At 45.2% G+C, this 18,696-nt stretch overlaps 1 long non-coding RNA gene across 1 annotated transcript in view; it reads right to left on the reverse strand.

The window, feature by feature from the left end:
* Positions 1-18,687, reverse strand: part of LOC118154559 (uncharacterized) — a 220,356-nt gene extending 201,669 nt beyond the window's left edge. The window contains exon 1 of the long non-coding RNA XR_013518876.1: positions 18,447-18,687. This is a non-coding gene — a long non-coding RNA (uncharacterized LOC118154559). The remainder of the gene's footprint in view (positions 1-18,446) is intronic.
* Positions 18,688-18,696: the final 9 nt, after the last annotated feature.

Raw genomic sequence — 18,696 nt, forward strand, 5'->3', positions numbered from 1 at the left:
ATCTAAACATAGAAATGGTATACCTGTATAGACCACTTGCCACAACTGAAGCTTGCAGGACTTGAAAGTTGCTCCCGGTGTCAGTGAATAAATGTGAAGCCCTAGGGCATCACTGTACACTATGGTAGACTTTATAAACACTGTACATTTAGGCTACACTAAATATATTTAAAACTTTTTTCTTCAATAATAAATTAACCTTAGCCCTTAGCTTCCTTTTACCTTTTTTTTTTTTTTTTTTTTTTGAGACAGTCTCATGGCATGAGCCATGGCACTGAGCCTGTTTTTTTTTTTTTCTATTTTTAAAATTTTTTACTTTTTAAACTTTTTAAACTTTTTTTTTACTTTTTAAACTTTTGTTACAAACTAAGATACAAACACACATATCAGCCTACCCCTACACTGGGCCAAGATCATCAATATCACTGTCTTCCACTTCTACATCTTGTCCCACTGGATCAATTATATGCACAGATCTGTCATTTCCTATGATAACAATACCTTCTTCTGAAATAATTCCTGAAGGACCTGTTGAGGCTTTTATTGAAATGGTGTCACTCTTTTTAGAAATATGTTCTTGGTGGTTTGCTTGGTTTATTTCTTTTCTTTTTTTTTTTTTTAATTGTAGATTTGCTTGTAAGCAGGTAATGCACCATGGACATTCCTCTCTCTTAATGGAAACCTTTCTGTGTTAGGGTTTATGTTTTCAAACCTTTTTTTTTTTTTCTTGTCCTACAGGCTGGAGTGCAACGGCGTGACCTGGGCTCACTGCAACCCCCGCCTCCTGGGTTCAAGTAATTCTCCTGCCTCAGCCTCCCAAGTAGCTGAGATTACAGGCACCTGCCATCATACCCAACTAATTTTTGTATTTTTAGTAAAGATGGGTTTCACCATGTTGGCCAGGTTGGTCTTGAACTCCTGACTTCAAGTTGGTCTTGAACTCCTGACTTCCTCAGCCTCCCAAAGTGCTAGGATTACAGGTGTAAGCCAGCACACCCAGCCTACTTTCAAACCTTTTAAGGGCTTTCTGAGGTCTGCAAAACTTCTGCTAAACCTTTCACTGTGAATTTCCTTGGTGGTACTTATTTTATATCTCCTGCAGTTTCCTTTTCTCGTGCCTCTCCTTCATCTATACTTTCTTGTTCCATTTCTAACAACTATTCGTTAGTTAATTCCTCAGGAACCATCTCTAGGCACTCCTCAGTGTTGTCATCCTTGTTCATGCCCAGGTTAAAGTTGTTTGCCATCTCAGCCACAGCCTTGTTGATATTTGCAGCCTCCTCATCCTTGGCAAATCCTTTAAAGTCCTGGACAAACCTCTTGAGTCTCTTCTTCCAGATGCCATCCATACAGTTTTTGGTGACATCACCCCAAGCCTAAGCAAGCTTCATCTTAATGCAGTTGTAGACGTTGTAATCCTTCCAGGGTTGCATCAGTGTTTTTTCTGGGTCTTCTTCCATTGCAGCAATAGCCTGAAAGAAAGTCCTCCTCAGGTAGTAAGCTTTAAAAGCTACTGTAACTCCTTGATCCACTGGATCAAAGAGGTGATGTTTGGAGGGAGAAACACCACTTTGATGTTGTGATGAAGAGTGCCAATAAAAGGAGGATGTGCTGGAGCATTATCAACATAAGCAATAAGCAGTGGCTCTCGCCTGTAACCCCAGAACTTTGGGAGGCTGGGGCAGGCGGATCACTTGAGCACAGGAGTTCAAGACCAGCCTCACCAACATGGTGAGACTTTATCTCTACAAAAACACACAAAAATTAGCTGGTTGAGGTGGCTTGTACCTATAGTTCCAGCTACCCAGGAGGCTGGGGTGGGAAAATTACTTGAGCCCAAGAGGTGGAAGTTGCAGTGAGCCAAGGTTACACCACTGTACTCCAGCCTGGGTGACAGAGTGAGACCTTGTCTCAAAAAAATAAAAATAAAAAACAATAAGCAGAATCTTGGAAAGTTTGCTATCTTCCAAACAATACTTCGCCATTCTGCTAGCATAGCAATTCAGGAGAGAGTCCTGGAAGAGGATTCATCACTATTGAGTAATGTAGTACACTGGCCTGTATGAGCTTATTGATATGCTTGAAGACCCTGGGGCTTTCACTGTGCCAGGTCACAAAGGGTTTCAATTGTAGCCTGCAACATTGTACCCATGCGAGACCATTATCCTGTCCTCAAAAGCCTTGAAACCTGGCATTAATTTGACCACCTTCCTTGTGGATGAAAGTCCTTTTCAGCATCCGTTTCCAGAATAGAGTTCTATCTGTATTGGAAGTTTTCCCTGGCAAGTATTTTCCTCCACAATCAGCTTATCTAAAGTCTCCAAAAATTCTTCAGCTGCCTTCACATCAGCACTCACAGACTCACCACTCACGTTCACATTATGTAATGGATAACAATTCTGGAATTGTTTAAACCACCAGAGCTAACAGTAAATTCAACCTCACAGTCAGGTCCAGCCTTTTCTTTTATCATTGCAAACAAAGGTTTGGCTTTGGCTGTGTTGGTCATGGTGCTGAGAGGGATGTGCTTCTATGTATGGCCTTCAGTCCAGGTCATCAGAAGTATCTCCATATCTGATATTGACCATTCTCAAATTTGTGTTAATCTCATTGCCTTCAATGAAGCAAATACTTTGACAGCTTCCATCACTTAGTTCTTCTTATTCTTCAAAATCTTAGCTATGGTGGAATAGGACATGCCTGCCTGATGAACAAACATTATCACTGACTTTTCACCTTTGAAGTTCTTAACCACTTTTCATCTTTTTTCTGGGTTAATCACTCAATGTGACTCTCACTAACAACATTAGCCATGATGTTTGAATGCTAAGAGCTGTACTGAACAAAACACAAGATTAATCATGTATGTTGCCCATTGTTGACCAAAACATTGTTATGGGGCACATGATTGTAGTTAGATACAAACAATTTCATAAGTATTTAAATCCTAACAACTTACTAGCCATTTGAAAAAAACAATACACAGAGTTGAAAGAATACATAATATTCATATTTCATCACCATTAAATAACAGAATTGCATCATAATTGGATGTGTGTACCTGCTGAGCCCTGTACTACTTCTCAAACCTCGGAACCAGATCGGATGCCACCACCCTTATTCCCTGTTCCACACTGATTTTCACATGCTACTTGCCTCTATCATAGTTGTGCGGAATGCGATGACATATCACAAAGATATATTATCAAAAAGACTGTTCTGCAATCTCCTGTTGAAACTATGAATTACCTCAAGCTACATAGTTTGTAGGGTGTAATTGTATTTTCCTTGAATTTTGAAAACATCCCATGCCACCCCTGTGAGTTTGCTGCAGTGCCCCAGATACTTTGGCACAGATAGAGAAGAAAATGTATAGAATTGAATGTATATATTGGAAGAACAATGTAAGAAGATAATTACAGTCAAATGTAGCAAGTAGGTACAGGCTACCAGGATTTGGAGAAGCATTATAGAGAAAGTCTAAACTGCCTTGAGTAGACTATAAGTAGAAATCTGGACACTGAAGACACTACCAACGAAAGTTCAAAAGAAAGTAATGAAGCCGCTACTGAAAACTGGAAGAAGGATGGATTCTTTTATGCAGTGGCCAAAAACTAAAGAGAAAGTGTCTGTATCCCGATGACATCATCTCAGTCACTGGACCCAGCTTTGCTTGAATCCAGATGAACCCCAGGACAATAAATTCTGTATTCTGCTTAAACAGATTTAAATTGTGTTTTTAATACTTATAACAGATTATTAATGAAATCTGTATTAAATAAATAACCTGCTACTTGGGAGGCTGAGGCAGGAGGATCACTCAAGCCCTAGAGGTGGAGGTTGCAGTGAGCCAAGATTGTGCCACTGCACTCCAGCCTGGGTGACAGAGTAAGACCCCATCTCATAAATAAATAAATAACCAACATTGTTGAGAATGGGAAACAAGTTCTTTGTTGAGCATTTACTATAGCCTTTAATAATTACAAAATTGTACAAAGACAGAATCTACCAAATGCATCAATGTTCAAAGAGAATATAAGACTACCTCCTATATATAAAGGAGGTATATATAATAAAGATAATTATAGTCAAATGTGGCAAGTAGGTATGGGCTATATAAAGGATATCTATATACACACATATATGTGAAGTAGTTTCATATGTCTCACACATACACATATACACATACATATTCTAAAGATAGAATCTTGCTTTGTTGCCCAGGCTGGAAGGCAGTGGCACAAGGCACAACCATAGCCTACTCTAGCCTCGAACTCCTGGACTCAAAGGATTCTCCTGCCTCAGTCTCCCAAGTAGCTGGAACTATAGACATTCTGCTTTGACCAACCAGAAGATCCTTTTAAGTTCAACCTGCCTATTGTATCTTGTGCTATGCAAAGTTCTCCTCTGAGCGACTGCCACATCTTCTTTTTTACTGTACACCATAACATTAACATCCTGTGGAATTTACTGGCTGAAATTTTGTTATCCACCATGACAGAACTGTTATGAAGTAGTCATCCAAATGACGCAGGACACACTTATATTAATTTTTTGTCATCATTGAAGTAAAAACCTGGAATATAATTCTTGCACAAACAGTATGGCTCCAGGTATCTCCAGGTCCCAGTTTGAGAAATACTGCTGTAAGTGATAGAAGCCATTTAACCATCTAAACTGTGGTCACGGCCTTATCATGTCAGGCAGAGCAATGCTGAACATACTCCAATCTTTCCTGAATTACTCAAGACTCATTATTCTAAATGTTAACAATTTCCAAGCTCTGTCACAACCTCATCAAGGTGTGTCAGGATACTTTCCCTACGCTAATTGGCCCCAAATTGGCTTAGGGAGCCATATATCAGCATTTGGTAGCTCAGCTTTATTCCTAACCATCAATTTCCTTTTATCTTGCCTTTTTTTTTTTTTTTTTTTTTTGAGACAGAGTTTCACTGTTGTTACTCAGACTGGAATGCAATGGCACGATCTCGGCTAACCGCAACCTCCACCTCCTGGGTTCAAGCAGTTCTTCTGCCTCAGCCTCCCGAGTAGCTGGGACTACAGGCGTGCACCACCATGCCCAGCTAATTTTTGTATTTTTAGTAGAGACGGGGTTTCACATTGTTGACCAGGATGGTCTTGATCTCTTGACCTCGTGATCCACCCGCCTCGGCCTCCCAAAGTGCTGGGATTATAGGCGTGAGCCACTGCGCCCGCGCCTGGCCTTTATCTTGATTTCTTTTTATCTTGAGATACAATACCTTAAACTCCTATAACATCTATTTCCTAATAATTTGTGAAAATTAAAACTTAGTGATTTATTACATCAGTATCTGTCACTTAATTGCTCAATAAATATTAGATAATCAGTTACATATAAGCCAAATTTATCTCCAGACAGACCTCTCTACTCAGAGCTAAATGATACTTGCTAGCTGGGCTTGGAAATCTCATAGGCATTGTGGTACACTGACTGCAAAAATGTCCCAGTTCTTGACCTCTCCCTATAACCATGCCCTTTGCCATGTGACTTTCCTGCTGTTTCCACCAAGAAGTGGCATCTGCTTAGGGTGACTAACCATCCTGGACTAACCAGTTTGCCCAGGACTGAGGGGTTTCCTGGCACATAGGACTAGAGTGCTGAAACCAGCAAAATCGTGGGCAAACCGGGATGAGTTTATCATCCCGAGTCCACTTCCCCTTTTGAATCCAGGCTGACCTCATGGCTTGCTTTGCTCAGTTTAGAATACGGTGCAAGTGGCAATGTGCATGTTCTAAGCATGGATCTCAAAAGGCATCTTACACTTCTCCTCTTGCTCAGATCCCCACCACTGCAGGCCAGCTGCAGGTTAGCCTGCTAGTTGATAAGATGGTCCAGTGACTCTTATCACCTCAGCCAACAGCCATCCAATTGCTAGCCATGTGAGTGAGGCCATTCCAAACGAGCCAGCATCCAATTCAGTCAGCCCTCCACAGACACTTGAGCAAGCTTAGACATACAAACAATTAAAAAATGCTTATTGTTTGAAGCTACTGAGTTTTGGGATAACTTGTGACACAGTAGTAGCTAACTGATAGAGATACCTCAAACTCAGCATTAAAGCTAAACATATATCTCAGAGAAGTAAAGACTTATGTTAACACAAAAACATATACACGAGTGTTTGTAGCAGTCTTATTCATAATAATCAAAATCTGGAAACAATCCAGATATCCTTCAACGGGCAAATGGTTAAACAAACTGTGGTATATAATATCATGGAGGCCAGGCACAGTGTCTCACACCCGTAATCCCAGTACTTTGGGAGGCTGAGGTGGGCTGATCACGAGATCAAGAGATTAAGACCGTCTGGGCCAACATGGTGAAACCCCATCTCTACTAAAAAAAAAATTAGCTGGTCATGGTGGCATGCACCTGTAGTCTCAGCTACTTGGCGGGCTGAGGCAGGAGAATTGCTTGAACCCAGGAGGGAGAGGTTGCAGTGAGCCAAGATCACGCCACTGCACTTCAGCCTGAGCAACAGAGCAAGACTCCATCTCAAAAAAAAAATTTTCATGGAATACTACTTAATGATTAAAAAGGAGAAATTATTGATACATACAACAATCTAGACCAATCTCCAGAAAATTACGTTCTCTGAGTTACCAAAAAAAAAGCCAATCTCAAAAGCTTTCATACTTTATGATTCCACTGATACAAAGTTATTGAAATGATAAATTATAGGAATAGAAAATAGATTAGTCAATATCCTTTTTGTAGGCCAGGTACAGTGGCACATGTCTACTTGGGAGGCTGAGGCAAAGGGATCACTTGAGTCCAGGAACTGTAGTCCAACCTGGGCAACATAGCAAGACTCTATCTCTTTAAAAAACAAAACAAAACAAAACAAAACAAAAAAACTTTGTTGATTTGCACTATAACTTCACACTACCACTGGGGTAACTGGAAAGGGTATAAAGGATCACTCATTATCATCTCTTACAACTGCATGTGAATCTATGATTATCTCAAAATTAAAAGTTTATTTTATTTTATTTAGACAGTCTTGCTCTGTTGCCCAGGCTGGAGTGCAGTGGCACAATCTCGGCTCACCACAACCTCCACCTCCCGGGTTCAAGCAATTCTCCTGCCTCAACCTCCTGAGTAGCTGGGACTATAGGCACACGCAACGATACCCAGCTAATTTTTGTATTTTTAGAGATACGAGGTTTCACTATATTAGCCAGGCTGGTCTTGAATTCCTGACCTCATGATACACCTGCCTCGGCCTCCCAAACTGCTGGAATTACAGGTGTGAGCTACCACACCCAGCCAAAATTTTTTTAACCTTTAGAATTTTCTATTGTTCTTGGGCCAGAAACCTATTGGGTCCTAGGTGATATATTCCCTGCCTACCTTCCCAGCCCCACCTTACATACTGTCATTCACTGTAGTCTGGCCCAGCTCACCTTCTTCCAGGTTTTCAAATGTCCCTTTCAGACTCAGAACTTTGCACATGCTATTTCTTCTTTCTATAATCCCTTTCTCTCAACTCTTTACCTAACTAACTCTCATTTACCCTTTAAGTCTCTTATTGTCATTTTTTCCCTTCAGTCACTCACTATATAATGGGAATATTTTATACAAGATATACATGGTTCACACAAACAGAGTTTAAAGTATTTGGCCATCTGGGTCCAGATTACTTTTGATGTTTATTTCCCTTTCGTTATCCCAAGACTTAAGTAAAATCTTCTTTAAACATCTCAGGATTCCAGCAGCTATTCTTGGGATTATGACAAAGTATCAAAAGTATTAATAGAGAAAAGAGTGAAACCCTTTCCTGAGCTCCATCAGGGCGGGTAATTGCATAGTAAGAAACGCCCGGCCCGGCGCAGTGGCTCACACCTGTAATCCCAGCACTTTGGGAGGCTGAGGTGGGCAGCTTACTTGAGGTTAAGAGTTCAAGACCAGCCTGGCCAACATGGTGAAACCCTATCTCTACTAAAAACACAGCTAGCCAGGCACGGTGATGCATGCCTGTTGTCCCAGCTACTCTACTGGGGAGACTGAGACAGGAGAATCACTTGAACCTGGGAGGTGGAGGTTGCAGTAAGCTGAGATCATGCTACTATACTCCAGCCTGGCTGACAGAGTGAGATTCTGTCTCAGGAAAAGAAAAGAACAGAAATGCCCTAGGCCGGGTGGCTCACACCTGTAATCCCAGCAGTTTGGGAGGCTGAGGCAGACAAATCACTTGAGGTCAGGAGTTTGATACGAGCCTGGCCAAACATGGCAAAATCCCATCTCTACTAAAAATACAAATACTAGCCAGGCATGGTGGTGATGCCTGTAGTCCCAGCTATTCTACTGGAAAGGCTGATGCAGGAGAATCACTTATACCTGGGAGGCGGAGGTTGCAGTGAGCCAATATCACACCACTGTACTCCAGCCTGGGCAACAGAGCAAGACTCAGTCTCAAAAAAAAAAAACAAAAAATACTACAAGGGTACAAGAGTCAGGGCTGTAAAATCTAGCTGCCCCTTCCCTCATAGGCTGTCACACATATAGCACTTTTTGTATACTAATATGTCTAATTTGTTAGCTTTACTGTGAATTGGGTCGATGAAGACCCTAAATGACCACTGGGTGTCATCACTGTCTTATACAAGACTTTGTGTGGCTCCTTAGTATTCAGTCTTTTCTGAAGTGTGGTGATAAATTCTGCTCAGTTCTAAATGAAACCAAAGCACATCAATTCAGAACTTAGCTATACAGGAACACCAGCAAGGAACACACAGCTGAGGACTGGGAAATAGACCAAAAACAATGTCTTGAAATGGCCCAAAATGACATCTCAAAGTCCATTCACTTAAATTTGTATACTTTCCTCAAATGAAAGCCATTTGGGCCCTTTTAGTAGGAAGTCTCCCTTTTCTTTTTTCTTTTTTCTATTTGAAGTTATTTCATTATCAGCACCTCTTGTCTTTGTGCTGCCTTTGCCCTCACTCATTCCATTATCTTAGGCACTGTCGTCCAAAAAAGACTAAAGGAGAAAGTTGGCTTATCACCCACCCCGTGACAACTCCTAAGCATCATAAGCATGTGCCCAAGGCAAGAGTGACACTGACATGGTGGGGAGGGCCCCATGTGGCAGGGTGACAAAATTTCTGCAATCCATCACCTTTAAAAGGAAATGCATATGACTGGGCCTTAGACCTGCCAGAATCCTGCTAATGATCATTTAAAGACTTATGTTCCTAATGATGACAACCAGCTGTGCTATCCTCTTTCCATTCACGGACTGACTGCATGTAGGAATCAAATGGTTTCAGTTCTGTGCTTGGCTTCCCATTCATCTGGTTTTCACAGATAAAAGATGTTCTGGATTTTTTCCTGTAATTCTTTCCTGACAAAGTCATCGCATCCTGACTTCAAGGTCATTGTATTATAGTAGCTAAGCTGCCACATATGTCTCAAATTCAGTATCATAAAATATAAGAAGTTTATTTCAGATAACCTTCCAAACAAGTAATGAAGGTTCCCCCAGGCAGTGATTCTCCAGGGCCTCTAGGAGCCTCTAGGGTCATGTCATCTGCATAATTGAAGCTAGTTCCAGCCAGTGGAAGGAAAAAGAGAGCAGAGAGGAGTCTCAACTCTGCCTAAAAGGTCCTGTCCCAGGAGAGGCACATATGACTTCCACTTGTGTTCTATTGCCTTGGACTGAATCACATGGTTACACATAAGTGCAAGGTGGGCTAGGGAGTGCTTTAGCTGCTTTCCCCAAAAATCAGATTTGGAGAGACAACACTTGGTCTGTTCCACAACTATCCATCAGTAGTCCAAATGAAGTTTTGTTCCGATTAAACACTAAACTGAGGCACGGAGAAGTTAAATAACTTTCCCAAAATTATACAGCTAGCCAGTAGCCAAGTTAGGATTTGAGCCCAGAGCCCATACTTTTAACCACTGCATATATTAACTCTAAAAGTATTAACATCTAAAAGTATTGGCATCTATAATCATGACCTGGAGGCCCAGAAGGCATTAAAAAAAAAAAAAGACTCTCATATTTGGCTATATAAAACTTAAAATCTCTGAACTAGAAAAGAAAATAAACAAAAGTAAAAGAGAAGCGATTAACTTGGAATGAATATTGACTATAAACACAATAATGAGTTAATCTCCACAATATGTTAAGATTTCCTATAAATCAATTTTTTAAAAACAGAAAAATGGGGCTGGACATGGTGGCTCATGCCCTGTAGTCACAGATCTTTGGGAGGCCTTGGTAAGCAAATCATGAGGTCAGGAGATTGAGACCATCCTGCCTTACATGGTGAAACCCTGTCTCTACTAAAAATACAAAAAATTAGCCAGGCATGGTGGCACATGCCTGTAGTCCCAGCTACTCAGGAGGCCAAGGAAGGAGAAACACTTGAACCCAGGAGGTGGAGGTTGCAGTGAGTGGAAGATCATACCACTGCACTCCAGCCTGGATGACAGAGCAAGACTTCATCTCAAACAACAACAACAACAGAAAAAAAAAAAAGAAAGAAAGAAAAAAGAAAAATGGGCAGAGAACATAAATAGGCAATTCAAATAAGAAAATCTAATGCCTATATAAAAACACAAGTCAAGCATGCGATGGCACATGCCTGTGGTCCCAGCTACTCTGGAGGCAGGAGGATCACTTGAGCCCAGGAGTTCAAGATCAGCCTGGACGATATAGTAGAGCATCCCCCTCTGAAAAAAAGAAAAAAAAAAAAAAAAAGACACACACTCTACTCATAGTAAAGGCTTTGCACGTTAAAATGTGGCACTGTATTAAGCCTATCATATTCAAAAATTACTGAAGTTTTTTTTTGAGATGGAGTCTCACTCTTGCCACCCAGGCTACAGTACAATGACACAATCTCAGCTCACCACAACCTCCGCCTACCAAGTTCAAGCAATTTTCCTGCCTAGCCTTCCAAGTGGCTGGGATTATAGGCATGTGCCACCGCACCCTGCTAATTTTGTATTTTTAGTAGAGATGGGGTTTCACCATGTTGGCTGGGCTGATCTCGAACTCCTGACCTCCAGTGATCCACCCACCTCGGCCTCCCAAAGTGCTAGGATTACAGGCATGAGCCACTGTACCCAGCCTGAAGATTCTTAATATTCTTGGTGAGAGTGCTGAGAAATGAGTAAAGAGTTCAAATTGCTTGTTTTTTAAAGAGAGCTTAGTGGTAGCTATTAAAATGTTGACACACAATTCAGTTACTAGGATTCTAGTTTATAAGTATAATTGAACATGGCAAAGCTTTCCAGAAGACATTCACTCATGTGTTGTTTGTAAATATTGCAAATTATCTAGATGACAAGGCAAAGAAGATAGACAAATAAGTGACGATCCCTTCCTGACATTCTCCTTAAAAAGAAAATGACTGCTCTGTAACTGCTGACATAGAAAGAAAAGTTTTCTAAAAAATAAAAATGCTGGCCAGGCACAGTGGCTCACACCTGTAATCCCAGCACTTTGAGAGGCTGAGGCAGGCGAAGGTCAGGAGTTTGAGACCAGCCTGGCCAACATGGTGAAACCCTATCTCTACTAAAAATTAGCTGGGTGTGGTAGCACATGCCTGTAATCCCAGCTACTTGGGAGGCTGAGGCAGGAGAATTGCTTGAACCTGGGAGGCAGAAGTTGTAATTAGCCCAGATCCCGCCATTGCACACCAGCCTGGGCAACAAGAGCAAAACTCCATCTCAAAAGAAAATAAATAAAAGAAATTTTAAAATGCTTATGTGTTTACACATTTGAAACATGCATAGGGTTTTATGCATTTGATAGCATATGTGGACAAGTACGTACATGCACAAGTATATGCAAACAATAACTGACCCTATACTGCCTAGGGTCAGTTCCCTGTCAATAACCTGCAAGGTTCTTCCCTTTGCTCCCCTTTCCATTTCCAAAGAAGTGAGCAGAAGCAGCCCAGGTGTGGCACGCAGGGAAACTGCAGAGAGGCCTACAGAATGGGGCAGTCGAGGAGCAGCGTTTCGTCTTTTCAAACTGCTGCGGCCGGGCCCTGCACTTCCTCCAGCCCCAGCGCCTGACCGCTTCCCAAAGCACCTGGATCACCCACTGCTGCCTCCCCTCGGAGGCCCACGCCCAAATCCCCTGGCCTGGTCTGGTCCACTGGATCCTGGAGACAGCGTCTGCCTTCACCTTGGCTGCCGCCAGGACAAAGCCTGCTTAGGCACGAGAAAAATCAGCCTACACCCTCTCCGCCCAGGCCTCCCTCCTTAGTTTAAAACCCATTTAGCTGAGTCCCGAGAATGCCGAGTCTCTCAGTAAACCTGGCGGCGATGAACATATGGTGGTGTATTTCCAGGCAACAATCCCAGGAGGAAGAGCTCAATATCACCCGAATTCCACAGATGCAAACGAGGAAGCACAGAAATATTCAGTCCTTTCCCCAAGGCTACAAAGTCTGGCTCCGAGGCCACGTGTCAGCACATCCTCTCCACATCCATAGGAGGTGGCACCACTCTTTTGTTGTAAAATGAGAGAGTAGAAACAAAGACTCTGTCAAAGAGAAGGGAATTTTGTGTCCAAAGGGTACTCTCTGAGTTCCAGACGTTTCCTTCCTAGTTCTCCCGTTTGGTGGTTGTGGTGATGGTGGTGGCAGAGGGGTGTGTGTGGGTGTGGGTGTGTGTTTGCTTTAACCACCGAATAGACACTAAAATGAAAAGGGCCTAAGTAGGGTGTAAGGCCTGAGAGGCTCTGAAAGTTCCAGAAGCATGCTGCACTGACAACCCAACGCTGAGAACCCCGAGTCCTGGGGCGGTGCAGGGTTCATGTTTGTGGCTCTTAGGGAAGGAGTTGTAGTTTTAACCTGACAGCTGGAGCCAATCAACGCCGGTGACAATGAGGATCAGAGGTCCAGGACCGCAGAGACCTTCCCCTCCCGGCTACCCTCACCCCCTCCCACTTCCAATCCTCCGCCCCGCCTCCCACGCGCAGCCCCCTCTCGGCGCCCACGGAGCGCAACTGAGTCCCAGAACAGATCACCAGGCACAAATGGTCCGCAGTTCAGGGGCAGGGAACCTCGGAGATTTTGTGGATTTTACCTTTTTTAAAATTTTAAGTTCCAGGATACATGTGCAGGATTTGCAGGTTTGTTACACAGGTAAACGTGTGCCATGGTGGCTTGCTGCACCTGTCGACCAATCACCTAGGTGTTAAGCCTAGCATGCATTGGCTATTTTTCCTGATGCTCTCTCTATCGCTGCTCCCCACCCCCACCACCTGACCGGCCTCAGTGTGTGTCCTTCCCCTCCCTGTGTCCGAGTGTTCTCTGAGATTATTTTCTTTGGAACTAAGAACCAACCTTGTTTCCTCCTTCTGTCTCAATGTGAGTGCTGCTGAAAGTGCAAAGTGAACATCTCAGCGGTCCTAGCTTTTCTTCCTGGTTGGGGGCGGGGAGGATGTGGGGAAAAGACGAGAGAGTAACCTATTCCATCAGCATTTGCAGCTCTCAGGACCTGGGCACTGAGACCTGGCAGCTTTTCACCATCTAAGGAGAATGGGTTTCTCTCGCCCTTGGAAGTTCGCCCACCGGTAGCCTGCCTGTGGGGCCTGGGATCCCACAGTTAGACCACCGGTTCAGTACCTTCGACCCTGGGAGACTCCTTACTGCATGCAGGGAGCACTCCCGGGTCAAGAGCCCTGGCTCTCGCTCTCTTTGCTTGAACCATCGAACAGGAGAATAGACAATAAAGTGAAATGCACCTGACTAGAGTCTGTGAGATCTGGAAGGCAAAAGGCGAAATTGGGTCTGAAAGCCCAGCGCCACCGAAAGGCCTGCATTGGGAAAGTCGAGTATCTGATGATTTCTGCTCAAGACCCTGGGATTTACTTACACCACAGCAGGGAGCAAAGATAACCCAGGGCGGAATCCCAGCGGGAACAAAACATTCGGTCCCCAAGCTCGGCTTCACGTGGCAAGCCAGGGGGCACCCGCCTCCCACCCTCTCCGCAGAGGCTTGAGTCTGTTTGGGAATCTTCCCGGGGCTACCCTCTGCTCGGCAGGGAGCGCCTCCTCCTCTCCCAGGGGAACCCACCCCTTCCAAGACGCTCCTTGGGGCAGGTTGGGCGCTGTCGCACTCAGGACCGCCAATGCCCCTTCCCATCTGTTCTGCGGAGCTGGCACACCAGGCCCGGGAGAGTTAAGTGTGGTGCCGCCTTCTCTTGCGTCCTTTGACCGGAAACAGCCCCGAGCGACAGCGGCCTTGCCTCCGCGGCCCAAATCTGAGTTCGAGGTTGGACTCTGCTGCGTGTCCGTAAGCATGTGATTGGCTCTAGGCCTTGGTTTCCTCAATGTGGGTGATATTGTACCCACCCCACATGACTATTCCCAGGAGTCAGTGAGATGCCGAAGGTAAAGGGCTTGGCAGAACGCTGGGCGCTCAGTAAATACACGCGGGCTATCGCTCTCTGCACTAGACTGCACGCTGCTGGACAACAGTGCCTGGAGACAGGTGGAAGAGAAATGACTGACTGAGACTCTCAAGCTGGGGGTGGGAAGGTGTGCAGGAGGGAGTATGGAGCCAAAGATGGGAGCCAGGCGCGGTAGCTCATGCCTGTAATCCCAGCCCCAGCACTTTGGGAGGCCGAGGTTGGAGGACTGCTTGAGCCCAGGAGTTTGGGACTAGCCTGAGCAACATAGTGAGACCCCGTCTCTACAAAGTAAGAAAATTATCCAGGCATGGTGGCATATGTCTGCGGTCCCAGCTACTCCGGAGGCTGAAGCAGGAGGGTCCCTTGAGCACAGCAATTCGAGACTGCAGTGAGTTGTGATCGCTTCACTGCACTCCAGCCTGAGAGTGAAACTCTGACTCTTAAAAAAAAGTCACAATAATTTTTTTTTTTAATAGTGGAAACCCAAGACAACCTCTGAACTAGGGGGCTGCCGTGGCGGCGGGACCAGAGGTCGCACCCATTCCCTGCACAGGTCGAGTCTTAGCCCCGGAAGAGTGATTCCATTGTGTCCTCTCGCTGGGTCCATAAAGGAAAAGAAAAAATGTGAAATCCCAGGACGCAGATCCCGAGTCAGGGGTCCCCTCTGCCTACCGGCTCAAGGGGCGGCGGAGAGCGGATGGCTCCCGGAGTCCGTCGAGGCTGCCTTAGGAGCTGCAGGTAAAACCAGGTTAAGGACACCAGCGATGCGTAAGGATCCGGCCAGAGTTGTCCCAGGAAGCTGCAATTGGCCAATGAAGTAAGAACAAAAGCACTGCCAGTTTGGTCGCAGAGGCAGAGCTGGGAGATTCTCATTACCAAATCCCCACCCTCTTCCAATGCCTTTGAGTTTTAGGACAAACCCCAAAGGCATTCGAAAGTGCAGGTTCCTAGAGCTACTACTTCGGGGACGAAAACACAAAGGTACCGAAACTGGCATTGCTTCTTGGACCAGCGGCCCGGAAACCCGCGTCTCCCGGACCCTCGACCGAACTGTGAGGAGTAGGAGTAGCAGCGCGTGCCGCGCCCCCGAGTGAGGAAAGAGAGTGAGAATGGGCCTGGCCCCGCCACGCACTGAGGGCACCCGGGCGCCAATCCCCGCTCCCTGCCGGCAGGAGGCATCTTCTCCCTAACAATACCCCACTAGGCTGGCTTTCTGTGCAGCGGAGGACGCCAAATAGCCCGGCAGAGACAAAGCGCCCAGACAGGCGGTGGCTGGAATCTTGCCCCAGCCTAGCAGTGAGGCAAGGAGCTGAGAGCAAAGGGCAGACCTGTCCTCTCCAGCTCGCGGTCTTCTGGAAACCTGGAGCTGTTCAACTAAGGCTTACCGTAAATACCCTTGTGATTTGTGCTATGGCAACAGAGAAAGGCTGCTGCCTGGCAAGGGGGAAGGGGCATCCAACTCGAAGTCGTTTCCGTTCTCGAGCCTCAGTCTTTATCTATAAAATGGGAAAAATGATTCCATCCCCGCCTGGTTCCCACGAAGGGGGGCGCTGTGGTGCGGCGACCGCCTGGGACATGCGAACCAAAGCAGGAGGTCTCAGCGATGGGAATGTAACACGCGAGGCCAGAGCAGAAACTTCTGGCTCCCCTTATTTCCCCCCACCCTTCTCTGGGTTCCTGCGGACCAAAAGAATGGCGAAGTCAGAGAAATCCTAAATCTGAGAAAGGGAAAGACGGTGCCCTGGGGCTGAGGAGGCAGCTGGCCACCCTCAAGCACCAGTGTTCCCCGAACTCCTTCTAAACCTCTCCCTTCACTCAGAGCGCTAAGGAGGCAGGCATCACTCTGAACTGTAGACAAAACTGTCAATTCCCTTTGCCACTGCTTCCCTGACTTTAGACCAAAGTAAGGAAATCGTTTGGACATTGTGATGTAGTAATCAGATAATCTGGCTAAACCCAGATTTGTGTTCAAATTATCAGAACGAATGCCTCAAGTCTCTGCTTGATTCTCCAAATGCAGTTGTGGGTTCTGCCTCCCTCTCCCTCTCCCTCACACTGCCCCCACCACTTGCTCATTGCCTCTGGCCTCTTCTTCCCCGCCTTCCTCTCATGTAGATAATCTCTTGTTTTCCAGATAAAAGGGGGCTCCAGTCACTTCCAGAAAGATACCATTTTCCAGATCCCAGCTGATCTAGACTTTGGACTGTTAATTAATGGAGGTTACTGAAGAAATAAAATACAACAAATTTGCCACCATGAAAAAGCCTGGAGGACATATTTGGGGTGGGAACAAAGAACAGAGAGAAGTCATGGTGGTTGGCTTTTTTTTTTTTTTTTTTTTTTTTTTCTTGTGAGGCGGAGTTGCTCTGTCGCCCAGGCTGGAGTGCAGTGGCATGATTTCGGCTCACTGCAACCTCTGCCTCTCCGGCTCAAGCAATTCTCCTGCCTCAGCTTCCTGAGTAGCTGGGATTACAGGCACCCACCAACATGCCCGGGTAATTTTTGTATTTTTAGTACAGGTGGAGTTTCATCATGTTGGCCAGGCTGGTCTCGAACTCCTAACCTCAGGTGATCTACCCGCCTCAGCCTCCCAAAGTGCTGGGATTACAGGCGTGAACCACCGTGCCCAGCAGGTGGTTGGATTTTTTTTAATTTTCTTTTTCAGGAAAATTATGGTCTATATTAGGTCAAGCACCTGTCACTGTGATGACAGAGTTGGAATTTGAAGTCAAGACACCAAAAGGCAATCATGTTTCAATATCGGGGAGGTTAGTTTTGCAGCGGAGGTCCACAAAGTAGGCGGAGAGCCGCAAAAGTAATGCAGATAGGTGGGGGTGAGCTCCACCTCCAACTGTTTCTCTTAAGCTGGTTCTTGCCATCTAGGGGCCTTCCTTAACCAAAAAAGGCTGGGAACTAAATCCAGGTAGACTTGAAGGCGCATTACCTATCTCATTATTTCTCTGTGTGAATGCTGAAGTTTTAATTACACACTTGCTTTTTCTGGGGAAGAAGACCAAAGATCATATTTTTGAAGGCATCAACTTGTTTTCTATCAGACAGTTGTTGTAACAAGTTCTTTCAGCGATATGTTATGTCTTTAGGAAAGGGTGCTTCAGATGGTGCGCACTAGCACAATTTTGTGGCTTTTAATTACTATTTTGTTCTTTTGGGGGGTTTCAGAGGCTGGCGCCTGGGCGTGATTAGACTGTCTACCCCGCTCGCGGCAACCTCGCACACTGCCCACCAGGTGGCGCCAGAAAGCAAGTGCTGCCGCTGAAACTTCGGACTTGGGAGTCCAGCGGGTCGTGGGTACAGCACCGTCGGGCCAAGGTTTCCAACAACCGGGTTATAGAGAGACAGAGGAAGTCGCCATTTCCGATTTTTCAAAAAAACAGGAAAAGGAGAAGAAAAAATTGCGATAGGGTAGAACAGGTTCCTAAAGTGCAAAAGTGTAAAACTGGGTTAAATTAAACAAACCAGATAAAACTTTTCGTATTTGTTGTAAGTTTACAGAGAAGTGATAAATCTAGTCTCTAGACTTGATAAATCTATAATCTCACCTATCATCCTATTTCCTTTTTTCGCAAGAACATCGAATGCATTTTCAAGGCCAACTGGTGAACTTTTTCACCCGACGGAGGAAGTCCTCGGGATGGCTTTTAGGGTGTCATTTACCCGTCAAACATATATAATTACTCAGAGCCTCGCGTGTCGGGAAAGTAACCAGGGAAAGTGGTTTCACACATACTATTAGCAATAATGCCTTAATTTAAGTTTATATAGCTTCTCTTTCAAGCAACAAAGAAAACCCGTTTAAATATTATCTAATTAATTGTCCTAATATCCCTGTGGATTGGTTAGGAAGCGGGCATTACACGTGGTTTGTGGATAATTAAATCAATTGACTATGTCAAGTGCCTAATGGCTAACAAGAGTAAGTGCCAGACACTTCGAAGAAAAGTGGAGATAGAGTTGGTGGACTCTCGCCACCGCTGTACTTTAACGTGTTCGAAAACTGACCTCCGACAGGAAGGAACGAATCACTGGAACTGGCACTTGCACACCGAATGGGATGGAGGACCCCACTTCTTCCTCAGAGGCAAAACGCCAGTCTGTCTCCACGCCTTCTGTCTTCCTGCTGCGGGCCACCCTGACTCCCCGCTACCTCGGTCCCTCGCCTCGCTGCTCACATTCAGCAGCACTCTGTTTGCACCCAGGGCCGCTGCCGCAGCAGCCGCAGCCACAGCGCCTGCCAAGTGACACCGCCCCC

This window comes from Callithrix jacchus, chromosome 6 (assembly GCF_049354715.1).
Source record: "Callithrix jacchus isolate 240 chromosome 6, calJac240_pri, whole genome shotgun sequence".
NCBI lineage: Eukaryota > Metazoa > Chordata > Mammalia > Primates > Cebidae > Callithrix > Callithrix jacchus.